Raw genomic sequence first — 14,521 nt, forward strand, 5'->3', positions numbered from 1 at the left:
ATCAGAGGATGAGGATGAGGACGACATCTTGCCTCAGTAGAGCCAGTTTAGTTTGTACAGGGAGAGATGAACAGCTTTTTTTGTGTGGGGGCCCAAACAAACCAATAATTTCAGCCACAGTAGTTTGGTAGGCCCTGTCGCTGAAATGATTGGTTTGTTAAAGTGTGTATGTCCTATTTCAACAACATAAGGGTGGGTGGGAGGGTCCAAGGACAATTCCATCTTGCAACTCTTTTTTTGGCATTATGTGCTCTTTGGGGCCTAGTTTTTCAAACTGCCATCCTGTCTGCCACTGCAGTCAGGCCCGGTGCTCCCATTAGGCAAGGTTAGGCAGTTGCCTAGGGCGCCGGGCTCTGGTGAGCGCCACAGAAGTATTGTACTTTAATAGTGTTGTACTTTAATACTGTGCGGCGACCGCTGAGCATACCTTCCGAGGCCGCTGCACAGCTTCATATAGATCCACAGGGAGGGGGGAGGGGCCATTGATAGCGACCACCGCCCTCCCCTCCAACAGCTGATGGGGCGGACCGTCCCTCCGACTCCTCTCCTTCACTCCCCCTCCCCTCGCTGACTGTCGTGTGTGACATCATCATCACGGCCCGACAGTGTCAGTGAGGGACGGGACCCAGCAGCGAGGAGCATCTTTATGGAGTTGCCTTTAAGGTAAGGAAACAGAGGGGAGGGGAACATTGAGACCCAGGGGGCGGGGCAGTGTGCTGGGGGGGGATTTTGAAATTGTGCCTAGGGCGCCGAGGACCCTAGCACCGGCCCTGACTGCAGTGCCACTCCTATATAGTCATCCTATTGCAAAGCGGATAACTGCTGCTGTAACAGCTATGTTGGTGTTAGACGTGCGTCCGGAGTCCGCCTACTGTGCAGTGCAATTTAGACGGTTGATGGAGGTATTGTGTCCCTGGTACCAAATCCCGTCGAGATTACACTTCAATAGGCAGTCCAGAAATATTAGTATCAGATATTAAACTACATTCACTGTTCCTGCAGTGCAGAAATATTAGTATCAGATATTAAACTACGTTTACTGTTCCTGCAGTGCAGAAATATTAGTATCAGATATTAAACTACGTTCACTGTTCCTGCAGTGCAGAAATATTAGTATCAGATATTAAACTACGTTCACTGTTCCTGCTACATAAAAAAAGCATGAACCTGCCCTGCCATCAACTAAAACAAGAGGTAGTGACGTGCTTGAACTCCACTCTCTATATGCTGCAGAGGATGGAGGAGCAGCAAAAAAGCCATTCAAGCCTACACAGCCACCTATGATGGGCCACGTGTTTGTGCCGCCCACTTGTGTCGCTTTGCTTAGACATCCAGCTACCTCGGTGCAACCTTTTGGACTAAAAACAATATTGTGAGGTGTGAGGTGTTCACAATAGACTGGAAATTAGTGGAATTGAATGTTATTGAGGTTAATAATAGTGTAGGAGTGAAAAAAAAAACGAAATATGGATTTTAGCACTTTTTATGCTTTTTTAAAAAAAAATCAGAACCCAAAACCCAAAATCAGAACCAAAACCTTTCGTGGGGTGTTTTGGCAAAACAAATCAGAACCCAAAACCCAAAACACCAAAAGTGGCCGGTGCACACCCTTAATAATAACATCACCTCCTGATGACAGCATAAAAATTATACAGAAGAGATATTCACCCACCTGTTTGGGATTTGGTGGCTGTGAGACAGGGAAGAGATTAGGGCTCCCCTTACTGCAGATCAGTGTGTGAAATATTGTGTGTTTATGGTGGAGAGAAAGGGGGCAAGTATCAGCTACATGGAATTAGGGGGTGGTCTATATAAGATATAAGGAAGATGAAGGGTCTGCAGTAGTGATGGAGAGGGTGCAGAGGTTACAGCTGTATTTCGGGGGTCCAGGAGCCAGAATTGACAGGTGTCCGGGATCAGGAGGAAGGGAAACATCTGGATAGAAATTGAGGGAACTGATATGCAGGGCAAGGAAAGGTCAATGATGGGGGCTCTGTACTGTACAGTGCACCGAGAGGTGGGAGGGACACTGGAGTGATAGTTATCAGGAGCAGAGGGGACAGGTCGGCACATGAGAGTGTTGGTGTAACGCAGGGCTGTCAGCAGGAGCTGGGGATGCTGGGAGGAGCAGTCCTGGAAGCAGAGAGCTGCTAGCACACAGCATGTGATTTGACAGACGAGTGCTTAGTGAGAGAACAAATAACAGAGCCGACAGATCCCCTCCCCCTGCTCCCCCTCACTTACTTAAGGTCTGTTCTCAGCTTCCCACATTGTTGGCTCTTCTGCACTGACAGCATTGTGACATCATCAGTGATGCTGCAGTGACAGGGAGCTGGTGTTTTTTTTCATAGTTCTGTTCTCTTAATAAATTCCAGGGGTGGTGAGATTGGGGCAAATAGTGGGCGGCCGTGGCGCCCCCTAAGCCTTGCGTCCTGGGCGGTCGCACTGGCCTTACCGCCCTCGTAATGGCTCTTTGGTCGTACTGGGCCACCAGGGGACCGGGCTATTCCCTGGTAGGCCCCGACCCTGATTGCTCCCCCTTTGTTGGTTGGTGGAGCGGGAAACGTAAAAAAAAAAGAATACTCACATGACCGCTGTGTTCACCGACTCCTTACTGCTCCGTTCGCACTGACTGTCGGGTGTGATGTCATCACCCCCATGGCAGAGTGTGAAACGGGGGCAAAAACGGCATGGCAGAGTGTGAAGGGGGTCCAAAGCAGCATGGCACAGGGTGATGGGGGGCCAAAGCAGCATGGCACAGGGTGATGAAGGGGGGCCAGGAGAAGGGGGGGGGCAAAAGCAGCATGGAGGGCTCAGTGTGATCATATGGAGGCCCAGCATGGTGATGAAGGGGCACAGTAATGTGTGTGTGATGGCACAGCGGGCTTGTGGCAATGTAATGTGTGTGTGGTAGGTGGTGGCTAAATAATGGGTGCTATTTTGTTTGTAGGATGAAGGTGCGGGCAATTTAATTTTATAGTGGGGATGATTAATTTAAGATGGGGTGGTTAGGGGGCTATTAATTGAATGTGGGGCTGAGTTTGAGGAGCATGAGGTCTATTTATTAAATGTGAATATGAATTATTTAATGGCAGTGACCGTTGCGGGAAATAGGTATATTTATTATGCATAAATGCGATTAATTTATTGCAGGAGCTGTCTGGAGGGAGGAAAATAGGTTTTTTAAATGGGAATACTATTACTTTTATGTTGGGGCTCGAGGAAGGCCTAAGTATTAATTGTGGGTCCTATTGATTTAACGCCGGGGCTGGTTGGAAGTGTACCCATAATTTTTTCCAAATGGGGCCCCCAACATTCCAGAATCCAGACAAGCCACAACTAAAGAAACCAGCAGCCACAGGTGGTAAAAGTGAAAAGAACAAGTAGGACAGTCTGTCAAATGTTCTGAGCCTAGTGAAACTACAAGCCCCAACATGCTTTGCCAATATATAGAAGCTATTGCTGGAAGGGTATGTTGGGACTTGTAGTTTCACAACACCTGGAGTGCCACAGGTTAGCCAAGCCTGGTCTAGTGGGACAAACCCCGATTTTTGTGACTGTTCTGCCAAATCTAAGGGGCAGGTCAAAACTGTGTACTCTTTATATACACATTGCATTCTTTATATACTACACTATGGTGCTAGCTGTCCTTCATGGGCTGACCACTCCCCCTCTAGTGTCTGGTCTTGCCCCTATGATGGCTGGCCACACCCCCTCTGGTGGGCCCCTAGTGTTGCAGTCCCCCAGTGGGCCCTTCATGCCCCAGTCCTACACTCGGGGCCCTACCTACACAGCCACTCACAGGAATAAAAATGTAAATTAAATCAATAAAATTAAGCTTTTATTTATTGGTACCTCCAACAAAATCAGTGTTTAAACATTGAAAAAACATGCTGTACAGCAGAGATTAATCCACACAAAGTTTTGCACAATATAACATGAGCATTGAAGTGGATAAATGATACTCAGTTGGTAAATCATACAGATGGAGACGGCACAGTTCGAAATGACTATGAATTATTTATTATTAATCATGTGTTCAGCACAAACATTTGCGAAATTTCTTTGCAGAGAATTGCTTCAAAAAGTTATGTGTGTAAATACGAACATCACTGCAGATGAAGTTAAAACAGCGATAAAAATGCTCAAATCCCCCTCAGCCCCTGGCCCGGATAGTTTCTCAGCACAGTATTATAAAAAGTTTGCTGCGGACCTTGTTCCACATTTAACAACCTTTTATAATCATTCTAGAGGGGGCATCCTTTGACTCTGCTACTACTCTTGCCAATATTGCAGTAATCCTAAAACCTGGGAAAGACCTCCTTTGTTGCAAAGGCTATAGGCCCATTTCCTTCTCAATGTAGACCTCAAACTTTACACTAAAATTTTGGCCACCAGACTAAACCCCCTACTTCCAGGCCTGGTTCATCCGGACCAAGCTGGCTTCATTCCAGGGAGACAGGCCCCTGACAACACTAGGAGGACCATCGAATTGATCCATTCTATTCATAGCGGCAGATTACACTCCCTTATAATGGCATTGGATGCGGAAAAGGCATTTGACCACATCTCTTGGACATTTATGCGAGGTGTGCTCGGATCGATGGGCTTCTCTGGCAGGTTTCTGACCGGTATTTCAGCTCTCGACGAAATCCCTCTGCTACTGTTTCGGTTAATGGCCTCGTCAGGGATGCCCCCTTTCCCCATTGATCTGCGCACACCTAATTGAGCCACTATCAGCCAGAATTCGCACCAACCAATCCATCTCTGGTATTAAGGTCGGGTCTACGGAAAGTAAAATTGCTTTATATGCAGATGATGTCCTCATTAACATATCAAACCCCATCACCTCTTTTCCCATTCGCATTCCTCCTTATGTATTTAAGTTCTTTCAATATGAGTCAACTAAATTTATTTGGGCAGGTAGACGTCCACGTATACGGCTCAGGGTTCTGCAGAGGTCCTCACGAGGTGGTGGTCTTGGTATATCTAACTTCAAAAGATATTACCTTTCAGCCCAACTTGCTCAATGTGTCTTATGGAACAGTCCTACATTTGCTAGGGTCTGGGTAACTCTTGAGGCTGAGAGTCTGGGTCTGCTTACACCTGCCTCCCCTCTGTGGATTCCAAGGGCACGTCGTCCCAAAAAAGCTCTGACTCATCCCACAATCTCCATCTCTATAGCTATATGGGACTCGTCTATCAGACTTGACTTTATGGTCTCTCCCCGCATCCCTCCCCAATAATCCCCCTTTTCAATAGTACGGATTTCCCTCCAGGCTTACATCATCCCTCGTTCTCTCCATGGTACTCCCGAGGGACACATTTCTTAAATGACTTAACCCACAGTGTATTATTTCCCCAATTTGCAGACATTCAAGCAAAATTTGGCCTGCCCACACGGAAAATTTAGCAATACTTACAAATTTGCAATCTCCACACTGCAGCCAAATCTCGCCTTATCTCTTGTCCACTCACTACCATTGAGACATTGTGTCTGCGCCAAGCATCAATGTCAGGTCTTATATCTACTATCAACTCCCAATTAACCTTTCCCTCTATTCCTCCTCGAGACCCTCATGAAGTAGCATGGGAGTGGGACATGGGCTCCCCACTTGATGCTGAGGAATGGTCGGAAATTCGGGACAATGCTGCCTCTAGTTCAATTTGTGTCCGAATAAAAGAAAACTCATACAAACTCCTTTTCCAATTGTATTGCGTATCTACACGTCTTCATAAAATGCTCCCTGATTCCTCCGACAGATGTTGGCATTTATGCTCTGGCGTAGGCTCATTCCCACATATATGGTGGGACTGCCCAAAATTGATTCCCTTCTGGCTTGATGTTAAATCTTTGATAGAAACGGTGATCCAAATTTCCCTACCCCTAAATTTTTTCTCTTACCCCTTGGGTTCCCCATGGCCACTAGACACCAAACTAAATTAGCTCACCACATTATTTCTTCGGCCACATATCAAATTGCCATTGAATGGAGGCAGGTCGCTCCCCCTTCGCATATTGCTGTGATTAACAGGACCTGACAAACTCATGGGATGGAGTACATGACCATCATTACACGTAACTCCAAACGCCAAAACTTTTAACAAATTTTGGGACCCATGGATGTCTTACTTCCAATACCGCCCCCCCTTTACTTAATCACACCTCCCCACCCATTCACCTTCCTTCCCATTCTCTACTCACTGCCTCTAATTTTGGGGTGATTCCTCCCACGCTACCCCTTTACCTATTTCTTTTATCATCTACCTCTCTTTTTCTCTCTTCTATTCTTTTCTTGCTCTATCTCTTCCTTAATATAAAAATATGCCGGTCTTTCTTTCGCATCTCTTAATAGAATCTGACCTCTACCCTCTCCGCTGTCTGGAGAGCTCTTTATTTGATTTATTTATTATATTTTGTATGATATGACATGTATATAACTCGCACTGTGATTCTATCTACCGTCAATAAACATTTGTTTAAAAAAAAAAAGTTCTGTGTGTTGATTTTGCCTTGCTTATGTACAATTAGTACGTATATGTTGTTTTCGTCATGGTCAAGATATGTATTTGCAACAGCAAGATTGCATGTACAGATAACAGCTATACTGAGGTGATTAGTTCACCTAAACATTTTAATAAAGATGGTTTGAAGGTTCTGAATAAATTTTCTAGAATAATATACTGAAAAGTTAGCAAGTCTAGCAAGTCTATGCTCATGGGGCCCCTGGTCAACTGCCCAGCATGCCCATGCGTTAAGACAGCTCTGTCCAAGAAGTTCCCATTGTATTGGTGGGCAAGCAGTATTTTATTTACATCTCTCTGATGCTGCTTTGATGGCAAAGGGTGGTCACACCAAATATTGATTTGATTTCTGTTCCGTTCATTCACTTTGCATTTTGATAAAAATTAAACTATTAACACTTCTACTTTTGAAAGCACTTACTTTGCAGCATTTTTCTACACCTACCTAAAACTTTTACACAACATTGTGTGAGATACACGATGTATATTGTCGAAGTCGTATAATTGGATAAACGAAAGTATATTGGTTAATATTGTTTTGCCGTGCGATTGCGATTCGTACGCCGCGTAACACAGATCCATACGCCACCTAACACAGCGCGTGTAAAATACGCACGTACACACTCGCATTACAACATTTAGCTATTTATATAATTCATATTCATGCTAGTCGGTTACACTGTAATTTATGAGCAGATAGTATTTGGTTTATTATTAGTTTATATAATATGATTATATGTACACTTCAGTGATATTTAAGGTTCAGTTTATAGAAAAGGTGTCATGTCTAATATCATATTAATCCCCTTTACATCAGCAGCTGTTCGGTGCATTCGGCGAAGAGATCGCACATTGCATACTCTAGTTATTGATGTTAGGGAATAAACCTTTAATATGATATTAACTGTCAAAGACTGATTGTACTTGGAGTTTGGCGGGAAGAACAGAGCAGTTTGGCGGGAAGAACAGAGCTCATTCCCTGGAGAGACCCCCACCTTTGGATTCCTTAGATTGAATCAGCCTATGATGTGTAACCCCCTGGACCCTCCTGATGCCTGGACCAATAGAAGCAAGCTATACCACCTGCATTGTTTCACTGTATCTCTGTTTGCATATAAGCAGTAGCTCTCATGTAGTGTTCAGTCTACTCTGATCACAGTATTCAAGGGTGAATTACTGTTCACTGGTGCCCGTGGTTAGCTCAGCGGTATGTATGTATCTTTTGGTATTGGCTGTACTGTATCTTAATATAATAATGTATTGAACTGTTAAACTATTTACATCTGCTAAAATAAATCACTTTGTGCATTAGAAACACAATACAATCGCTTGGGCATGAAAAGTCTCTTTTGATAGCAGCTACTCCAGCTCAACAGACCCCAACCAGCAAGGGAGCAATCTAGAAATGGAAATACAAATAGAACCAGAGAGCGCTCATAGTGCAGTAATTTCTCAACACAAATAAAATTTGTATAATTCTTATAAAAACTGCTTAGAATTAATTGCTTATCTGTAATTCTCCTGAAGTTGTCCCACATCAGGATATGAATCTAAAGAACAAACAGTAAATTCCTATGAAGAGTAGAGAAAAGCCACAACATGTGTGGAATAGTTTCCAAAACATTTATTATCACAACGGTTAAAAACACTTACAATAATAAATACAATACAGATAAGTATTGTCACAAAAAGCACTGTCATTGGTACAGACCAACCAGCGAATCAGGATAATAAAACTTGCAGCAAGGTCACCCTACATGTTTCATGCCCAGCACTTCATTGGGGATGACTCTGATAAACGACATATACATAATATATATATATATATATATATATATATATATATATATATATATATATATATATATATTCCATAGACAAAAAACCTTACGGTTTAACATGTCCAATTAAGGTTCCTTATACACAATCTACAATGTAAGTAAACGATTGAAACTCTTCAACTCAAACTGTAAAAAGCAATGAAATTACGACGATTAAGGCAGAAACCTTAATGGACGTGTTCCTTGCGCAATACAGACATGGTATGCCATCACATCCTGTGGTTAGCTGCAGATTCAGCACTATCATGTAGTGAGATTGCTGTCACTCACAAAATGGTGGATCTGCTAATTCATAGATTTGTGTGTTCACTGGAATACACACGTACAGTAGTAGTACATTTTCTTAGTTTACCTTTATCATAGTTTAGGGTCTCTGGGGCATATTCAATTGTTGGCCTCACAGCCAAAAGTAACGTGACCCGCGCACTATTACCGTCATTACGGTAATGGTGCACGTAAATACCGGTATCCCGGTACTTTTCTCTGTGGATTTCAGCTCGCGGCTCAGGGAAATACAGTAGTACACACTGGCGTGGTTAGTACTTAGTGCACATTAATGTCTCGATAATTGAGTAGTTGACACCAAGTGACAAAAATAAATGACATGTAGATGGAATGGTACTGTTACGATACTTACCTTCCACGCTCCCCCGCCGCTCCGTCGGACCCAGAAGCCGCACTTCCGGGTTCAGCAGTCACGTGACCGCTACCTAGGGCGGGGAATTCAAATGGGACACTGTATAAAAACCTAGCTCTGACACTTGGAGAGTGTCAGAGCAACTTACCAGTTCCTGGCTCCTGATTCCTGGCTCCTGATTCCTGTGTCCTTCCTTGTTCCTGTGTGTTGACTTCCAGTGTACCGACCCGGCTTGTTCACTCTTCTGGATTCCGTTGCCCTCCGTGTACCGACCTGGCTTGTTGACCTTCCTTATTGCCTGTGCCCCTGACCCGGATTGCCTCACGCTCCTTCCGCTATACGTTATCTGTCTTCCTGTGTACCGACCCGGCTAGTTGACAACGCTTCTGTTCTGGTGTTCCGTGTACCGACCCGGTTTGATTGACTCCGAGACCGCTTCCTGATTCTGTCTACATTGCCTGCCTGTGTACCCACCCGGCCTGTCCGACTACTCTCAGCTTGCTCCTACTCCGCTGTACTACATCTTGGGGCAAACCTGAGGACCGCGACCTGCGACTCCCGGCAGCAAAGCCCATCCCGCCTTGCGGCGGTTCTTTGTGAATACCGGGGAGATCGTTAGACTCCGCACCTCAGGTAAGCCAGCGTTATCAAGATTAGTAGTGAATCCAGTAAATCCGTTACAGTTTGCTCTGACCATGGATCCAGCGGCTAAAGATCTACTGGAGCATTTAGTGGGTATAATGGACAAACAGGAGGCGAACCAAGAGCAACTTTTAAAATTCCTCCAGAGCCTTTCCACTCAGCTGGATGTTGTTCAGAACACCTTAGTGGCCACCGGGCCTCCTGCACCTGTGATTGCGGCTCCGGACCCCCCCTCCGCAGCAGCAGCTTCTTCCTCCCAAATGCGGATGCCTAACCCACCTAAGTTCGATGGAGACCCCAAACTCTGCAGAGGATTCCTAAACCAATGCTCCATCCACTTTGAACTGTTGCCGGGCAATTTTCCTTCTGAGAAGGCTAAGGTGGCCTATGTGATATCACTACTCTCTGGTCAAGCCTTAGCATGGGCATCTCCGTTATGGGAGCGGAATGATCCTATCCTGCATAATCTCTCCACCTTCTTGTCCACCTTTAGAAAGATATTTGACGATCCCGGAAGGGTCTCCAATGCCGCTGCTGGGTTATTGCGTCTCCACCAAGGGAACCAGTCTGTGGGTCAGTATGCGGTCCACTTCAGAACTATGGTCTCGGAACTCCGCTGGAATGATGAGGCTCTCGTAGCTACATTCTGGCAGGGCCTCTCAGATCGGATTAAAGATGAGCTGGTGTCTCAGGAACTCTCTGCCTCTTTGGACGATCTCATCTCCCTCTGCGTTAAGATTGACTTACGTTTCAAGGAGCGTAATTCGGAGAAGGAACAGTCTCGACGCAGTATGATCCGTCTAGCTCCCAACTTCCAAACACCTGTTCTTCCGCCCGAGGAACCGATGCAATTGGGAACGACCCGCCTATCGGCCGAAGAGAGAGAGAGAAGATTTCGAAACAAGTTATGTTTATATTGTGGAGAGAGCGGGCATCTTCTGAACTCTTGTCCCAAACGCCCGGGAAACGACAGGGCCTAACGTGTTCAGGAACTGTGTCGTTAGGCCTCCTTATTTCTTCTCCCTCAGTTCCTTATAGTAATGATTGTGTCACTATTCCCATTTTTCTACAGTCTGGACAGTATCCCTTTTCTCAGTCCGCACTCCTTGACTCCGGAGCGGCTGGGAATTTCATTTCGGCTGCCTTGGTAAGGCAATTCTCCATCTCCACGCAAGCTCTAGATCAACCTATCTCCCTTTTAGCCATCGATGGGGGAAGAATCCCTGAAGGATCTATCTTTCTACGCACCACTCCTCTTCGTCTTCAGATTGGAGCCCTACATCAGGAGAGTATCTCCTTCCTTGTCATCCATAAATCTACCAACCCAGTTATCCTTGGACTTCCGTGGCTCCATCTCCATTCTCCTAACGTGGATTGGCAGTCCGGCCATATCCTATCCTGGGGACAACATTGCTTTAATCATTGTTTATCGAAGGTAGTTCCCAAAGAAGACCCCAAATGCCATAGGAGGTTACCCTTGGCACTTCTTCCTGAACCTTACTAAACCTTTTCCGATGTCTTTTGTGAACAAGAGGCCACAAGACTCCCTCCACATAGAATTTGGGACTGTAACATAGATCTTGTTCCCGGTAAACCAGTACCCCGAGGCAGAGTGTATCCACTTTCCGTTCCCGAATCCGAGGCCATGGGGGATTATGTCCAAGACAATCTCAGAAAAGGCTTTTTCCGGAAATCCTCTTCTCCTGCTGGAGCAGGCTTTTTCTTCGTAAAGAAGAAGGATGGGGGCCTCCGCCCTTGTATAGACTATCAAGGCCTTAATGCCATCACCGTAAAAAATTGGTACCCCTTACCGCTAATCTCAGAGTTATTTGATCGGATAAAGGGGGCTACCATCTTTTCTAAATTGGACCTCAGAGGAGCCTATAATCTGGTGCGCATTAAGGAGGGGGATGAGTGGAAGACAGCCTTCAATACCCAGGACGGGCACTTTGAATACTTGGTCATGCCTTTTGGGTTATGCAATGCCCCGGCTGTTTTTCAAGGCTTCATGAATGAACTCTTTCAAGACCTATTATACCAATGTGTGGTCATCTACTTGGATGATATCCTCATCTTCTCCCAAGACTTAGTATCACATCGCAAACATGTCTTGGAGGTCCTGTTCCGTATTAGGAGGAATCATCTATATTGTAAATTAGAGAAGTGCATCTTCGAACAAAAGCAAGTTCCCTTCTTAGGGTATATCATCTCTGGCACTGGATTGCAAATGGATCCTACCAAATTAAAGGCCATACTGGATTGGCCTCAACCCTCGGGCCTTAAGGCTACACAACGGTTCCTGGGATTTTCCAATTACTACCGCCAGTTCATTAAAGGATACTCTACCTTGGTGGCACCCATCACGGCCTTAACCCGCAAGTCTGCGAATGCCAAAATATGGTCTAGCGAGGCCACTCAAGCCTTTGCTACCTTAAAATCCTTCTTTTCCTCAGCACCCATCCTCCAGCAACCTGACTGTTCTCGCCCGTTTATTCTTGAGGTGGACGCATCCTCCGTAGGTACAGGAGCAGTTCTCTCTCAACGAGACGCTATCGGTAAACTACGTCTGTGCGGATTCTTTTCCCGTCCCCTTCTACCTGCTGAAAGGGACTACGGTATCGGTGATAAGGAGCTCCTGGCCATCAAATTGGCCCTTCTTGAATGGAGGCATCTTTTAAAGGGAGCCAAGTTCCCCATCACCATCTATACTGATCACAAGAACTTCCTATATCTACGTACTGCACGCTGCCTAAATCCTCGACAAGCAAGATGGTCCTTATTTTTCTCCCGATTTGATTTCAACATTTCCTTCCGTTCTGGATCAAAAAATATCAAGGCAGATGCTCATTTGATCCTGCTGACTCGGAACCCTTGGAGGAGAATAAATTTATTCTGGACCCTAGTCGAATACTGGCAGCAACTTATATCAAAAAAAGCTGTCCTCCAGGCAAGACCTTCATTTCTGCACCCCTTTGCATCAAACTATTACGATGGGCTCATCGTTCCCTCTTCTCGGGTCATGCTGGCATTCGCAAGACTTGGACCCTGTTATCCCGTAACTACTGGTGGCCCTCCATACGGGAGGATGTAAGGAGGTTTGTGTCTTCGTGTTCCATATGCGCCCAACACAAGACCCCCAGGAGAGGTCTTCCATCTTCCTCCTCGTTGGCTGATATTTTCATCAAAGAAATATTCCGCCTTCATGGTTGTCCTCATCACATTGTCTCCGATCGAGGATCTCAGTTTATATCCAAATTCTGGAGATCCTTTTATCATAAATCTGGGATCAAACTTGATTTTTCTTCTGTATATCACCCCCAGTCTAATGGCCTCACAGAGAGAACCAACCAGGAATTGGAGAAATTCTTAAGAATATTCATTTCTGCCAATCAAGACAACTGGGTGGGACCTCCTTCCATGGGCTGAGTTCGCTCATAATAACCATTTCCACGAGGCTCTCTCTAATTCTCCTTTTTTCGTTCTCTATGGCTGTCATCCTAGATTACCCACCTTTTCCCAAATTACTGCTTCTGAAGTCCCAGCAGTAGATTTATTATTTCGTAACTTCTCGCACATCTGGACACAAACCAAATCAAGTCTCAGGAAAGCCATCACTCGTTCTAAGGAAGCCTATGATAAAAAGAGAGGAGCTGGTCCTAATTACTCCATCGGGGATTAAAGTTTGGCTATCTACACAGAACATTCGGTTAAAGGTTCCCAGCAAGAAATTTGCACCCCAGGTTCATTGGTCCATTTTCTATCTCAGAGATCATCAATCCAGTAGTTTTTAGATTAAGCTTACCACATTCTTAACGTATCCCGGATGTTTTTCATGTGTCTTTGCTGAAACCAGTGGTTACGAACAAGTTTTCTACCCCTCTTAGGACTCCTCCTTCTGTTATTATTCAGAATCAGGGTGAATATGAAGTAAAACAAATCCTGGACTCCCGTAAAAACAGAGGTGGCGTACAATTCCTAGTAGACTGGAAAGCTTACGGTCCCGAGGAACGCTCCTGGGTAAGAGCAGTTGACCTTCATGCTCCCCGGTTACTCAAACGATTTCATAAAACATTTCCCTGTAAACCTGTATAGGTGTTCGGAGTCCACCTTTAAGGTAGGGGGTACTGTTACGATACTTACCTTCCACGCTCCCCCGCCGCTCCTTTGGACCCGGAAGCCGCACTTCCGGGTTCAGCAGTCACGTGACCGCTACCTAGGGCGGTCACGTGATCGCTACCAGGGCGGGGAATTCAAATGGGACACTGTATAAAAACCTAGCTCTGACACTTGGAGAGTGTCAGAGCAACTTACCAGTTCCTGGCTCCTGATTCCTGTGTCCTTCCTTGTTCCTGTGTGTTGACTTCCAGTGTACCGACCCGGCTTGTTCACTCTTCTGGATTCCGTTGCCCTCCGTGTACCGACCTGGCTTGTTGACCTTCCTTATTGCCTGTGCCCCTGACCTGGATTGCCTCACGCTCCTTCCGCTATACGTTATCTGTCTTCCTGTGTACCGACCCGGCTAGCTGACAACGCTTCTGTTCTGGTGTTCCGTGTACCAACCCGGTTTGATTGACTCTGAGACCGCTTCCTGATTCTGTCTACATTGCCTGCCTGTGTACCGACCCGGCCTGTCCGACTACTCTCAGCTTGCTCCTACTCCGCTGTACTACATCTTGGGGCAAACCTGAGGACCGCAACCTGCGACTCCCGGCGGCAAAGCCCATCCCGCCTTGCGGCGGTTCTTGGTGAATACCGGGGAATCGTTAGACTCCGCACCTCAGGTAAGCCAGCGTTAATCTGGATTAGTAGTGAATCCAGTAAATCCGTTACAGGTACATAATGACATGTCAAACAATTAATACACAAGAATGTGACA

This window comes from Mixophyes fleayi, chromosome 1 (assembly GCF_038048845.1).
Source record: "Mixophyes fleayi isolate aMixFle1 chromosome 1, aMixFle1.hap1, whole genome shotgun sequence".
NCBI classification, from domain to species: Eukaryota; Metazoa; Chordata; class Amphibia; order Anura; family Limnodynastidae; genus Mixophyes; species Mixophyes fleayi.